Source organism: Rousettus aegyptiacus, unplaced genomic scaffold (genome assembly GCF_014176215.1).
Source record: "Rousettus aegyptiacus isolate mRouAeg1 unplaced genomic scaffold, mRouAeg1.p scaffold_m13_p_1, whole genome shotgun sequence".
NCBI classification, from domain to species: domain Eukaryota; kingdom Metazoa; phylum Chordata; class Mammalia; order Chiroptera; family Pteropodidae; genus Rousettus; species Rousettus aegyptiacus.
The window spans coordinates 87,732,826-87,737,548 of record NW_023416284.1 but is presented as its reverse complement, the minus strand read 5'-3'; positions in this window follow the sequence as shown (position 1 = coordinate 87,737,548).

Genomic DNA, 4,723 nt, shown 5'->3' with positions numbered 1-4,723 from the left:
ACAATGCATTAAGAAGCTATAATACTTATTGATATATATATATATATATATATATATATATATATATATATATATATGCACCAAATCTGGAAGCACCCAAATATATAAAGCAACTACTAACAGAACTAAAGGAAGAAACTGACAAAAACAAAATTATAGTAGGGGGGGCCTAAAGACCACAGTGATAGCTACAAATAGATCATCCAAACAGAAAATCAACAAGGAAATGTTGGCCTTAAATGACACATTAGACCATACAGACATAATCAATATTTATAGGGCTTTCATTCCAGAACACTCGTATATACATTCTTCTCTAGTGAACATGGATCATTCTCAAGGATAGATCATATGCTGGATTACAAAATGAGCCTCAACAATTTTAAGAAGATTGAAATCACATCAAACATATTCTCTGACCACAATGCTTTGAAATTGGAAATCAACTGCAAAATGAAAGCAAGAAAAACCACAAAGATGTGGAGTTTAAACAACATGCTAATAAACAATGACTAGGTCAAAGAAGAAATAAAAGGAGAGATCAAGAGATACATATGGACAAATGGGAATGATAATATGACATACCAAAATTTGGGGGATAGAGCCAAAATGGTAATAAGAAGGAAGTTTATATCATTACAGGCCTACCTCAAAAAGCAAGAAAAATCTCAAATAAATAATCTAACATTTTACCTGAAAGAACTAGAAAAAGAAGAGCAAACAAAGCCCAGAGTCAATAGAAAAAAGGAAATAATAAAAATTAGAGCAGAATTAAACAAAATAGAAAACAAAAAGACAATAGAAAAAATTAATGTAACAAAGAGCCGTTTCTTTGAAAAGATCAATTAAATTGACAAACCTCTGGCTAGACTCATTAAAGAAAAGAGAGAAAAGACTCAAATAAACCAAATCAGAAATTAAAGAAGAGTTAACAACAGACACCTCAGAAATACAAAGGCTTATATAGGAATACAATGAAAGGCTATATGCCGCTAAATTTGATAACTTAGAAGAAGTGGACAAGTTCTTGGAAATACATAAACTTCCTAGACTTAATCATGAAGAATTGAAAAATCTAAAAAGACCAATCGACAGTAAGGAAATTGAAACAGTCATCACTCCTCAACCCCCACAAACGTGAGTCCAGACCAGATGGCTTCACTAATAAGATTTAATACCTATCCTTTTTGTTACTTCCTAACTCATTTTATGAGGCCAACATTGCCCTGATACCAAAACCTGGCAAAGAAAATGCAAAAATAAATAAGTAAATAAATAAATAAATAAATAAAAGAAAAAAGAAAATTACAGACCAATACTTCTGATGAATACAGATGCAAAAATATTAAACAAAATATTGCAAGTCAAATACAACAGTACATTAAAAAGATTATACATCAGCATCAAGTGGGGCTCATTCCAGGAATACAAGAATGGTTCAACATACACAAATGAATCAATGTGATACATTGCATTAACAAAATCAGAACATAAATCATATGATCATATCAATAGATGCAGAAAAAGCATTTGACAAGGTACAAAATCCACTTATAATTAAAACACTCAATAAAATGGGTATTGAAGGAAAGTACCTCAACATAATAATGGCCATGTATGACAAACCCTCAGCTGACATCATACTCGATGATAGAAAACTGAAAGTTTTCCCTCTAAGATCAAGAACAAAATGAGAATGCTCACTCTCATCACTGTTATTCAACAGAGTGTTGGAAGTGCTAGCCAGAGCAATCAGAAAAGAGAAAGAAATAAAAGATATCCATATCAGGAATGAAAAAGTAAAATTGTCATTTTTTGCAAATGACATAATTCTTTATATAGATAACTCTAAATACTCTGCCAAAAAACTATTAGAAACAATCAACAAATATAGTAAAGTTGCAGGATACAAAAATCATCATACAAAAATTCATTGCATTCCTATATACTAACAACAAAATTGCAGAAAAAAAAATGAAAAAGCTATTTTGCTTGCAATTACAAAAAAAAAAAGAATAAAATACCTAGGAATAAACTTAACAAAGAACATAAAGAACCCATACTCTGAAAACTACAAGGTATTATTAAAAGAAATTGAAGAATTCACAAAGGAATGGAAAGATATTCTCTGTTCATTAACTGAAAGAACCAAAACAATTAAAGTGGACATATTCCCCAAAGCAATATACAGATATAATGCAACCACGTCAAAATCCCAGGATGTATTTAAAAGAAATAAAACAAACAAAAAAATCATCATGTTTGTATGAAACCACAAAAGCAAGGGAAATAAAAGCAAAAATAAATTAATGGGCTACGTCAAACTTAAAAACTTCTGCTCAGCAAAAGAAATCATAAAGAAGGTAAAGAGACAACCATCTGAATGGGAAAATATATTTGCAAGCAGCACCTCTGATAAAGGCCTAATCCAAAATATACAAAGAACTCATATAACTCAAAACAACAACAACAACAACAACAACGACAACAACAACAACAAACGTTCCAATCAAAAAATGGGCAGAGGACCTGAACAGACACTTCTCCTTAGAAGACATACACATGGCCAACAAATATCTGAAAAGATGCTCAATATCGCTAGCTATTAGGAAAATGCAAATCAAAATCACAATGAGATACCATCTCACATCTGTTAGAATAGCTGTGATCAACAGGACAAGAAATAAATGTTGGAGAGGATGCAGAGAAAAAAAAACAAACCCTCATACACTGCTGCTGGGACTGCAAATTGGTACAGCCACTATGGAAAACAGTATAGAGATTCCTCAAAAAACTAAGAATTGATCTAACATATAATTCAGCAATCCCCCTACTGGGTGTTTACCCCAAAGATTTGAAAGCTCATATTTGAAAAGATATTTGCACACCGATGTTGATAGCAGCATTATTCACAATGGCCAGACATGGAAGCAACTGAAGTGTCGTAGTTTTCTTTTTTTGTATTATCTTTACCAGGTTTTGTTATCAGGGTAATATTGGCCTCATCAAATGAGTTAGAAAGTATTGCCTTCTCTTCAATTTTTTTGAAAGAGTTTAAGGAGAATAGGTATTAAATCTTTTTTGAAAGTTTCGTAGAATTCACTGGTGAAGCCATCTGGTCCTGGACTTTTACTTTTTGGTAGGCTTTTGATGACTGTTTCATATCTATAATGGTGACCAGTCTATTTAGATTTTCCAATTCTTCTTGATTCAGTCTAGGCAGGTTGTATTTTTCCAAGTACTGGTCCATTTCTTCTAGGTTATTAAATTTGGTGTTATATACTTTTTCATAGTATTCTTGTATGGTTCTTTGTATTTCCGCAGTGTCTGTCATAATTTCCCCTCTTTTGTCCCTGATATTGTTTATTTGTGTCCTTTGTCTTTTTTCGTTAGTGAGTCTAGCCAGGGATGTGTCAATTTTATTAACTTTCTCAAAGAACCAGCTCTTTGTTGCATTGATTTTTTTTCTATTTTTGTTTGTTTGTTTTTAGTTTCATTTGTTTCTGCTCTAATTTTGATGATTTCTTTCCTTCTGCTGACTTTAGGCTTCAGTTGTTCTTTTTCTAGTTTTTTAAGATGAAGTGCTAGGTTGTTTATTTAGGCTCGTTCTTGCTTTTGGAGGTAGGTCTGTAATGATATGAACTTTCCTCTTATGACTGCTTTTGCCATGTTCCAAAAGTTTTGGTATGTTATACTATCATTATCATTCATTTCTATGTATCTCTTGATCTCTCTTTTTATTGCTTCTCTGACCCAGTTATTCTTCAGTAGCATGTTGTTAAATCTCCATTTATTTGTGTTTCTTCCTGATTTCTTTCTGCAGTTGATCACTAGTTTTAAACCATTATGATCAGAGAATATGGTTGCTGTGATTTCAACTCTCTTATATTTGTTGAGGCTATCTCTGTGTCCCAATATGTGGTCAATACTTGAGAATGTTCCATGTGCACTAGAGTGAATGTATAAGCAGCTGTTTTGAGATGAAAGGCTCTGTAAATGTCAATTATGTCCAGTTGGTCTAATGTGTCATTTAACGATGTTATTTCCTTATTGATTTTCTGTTTGGATGATCTGTCCATATCTGACAGTGTGATATTTAGGTCCCTTACTATGATAATGTTTTGGTCTGTTTCTCCCTGTAGTTCTCTTAGTAATTGCTCTATATATTTGGGAGCACCCTGATTGAGAGCATAGATATTAATAAGTGTTCTGTCTTCTTGGTGCATGATTCTCTTTATCATTATGAAGTGTCCCTCAGTATCTTTCTTTACATTTTTATTTTGAAGTCTATTTCGTCTGCTAGTACTGATACTCGCTTTTCTCTGAATGCCGTTTGCTCGAAATATCATTTTCCACCCTTTCACTTTGAGTCTGTATTTGTCTTTGGAATTGATATGTGTCTCCTGGAGGTAGTGTATGAGTGGGCTTTGTTTTTTGATCCAATCTGCAGCTCTGCACCTTTTTACTAGTGAGTTCAGTCCATTTAAATTTATGTTGATTATTGAAATATGATGTCTTCTTATAGCTATCTTACCTTTTGATTTCTGGCATCTCGGTGTTTCCATTGTTTCCTTGTCCTCATGTTTCTGTTTTATTTTGGTTGGCTTTTGTTGGTTTTCCCTCTGGTTCTTTTTGTTTTATGTTATATACTTCAGCTCTGAATCTTTGGCATATTGTTTCTTTTGTGAATATGTAAAGGATAGTTATACACACACACACACAT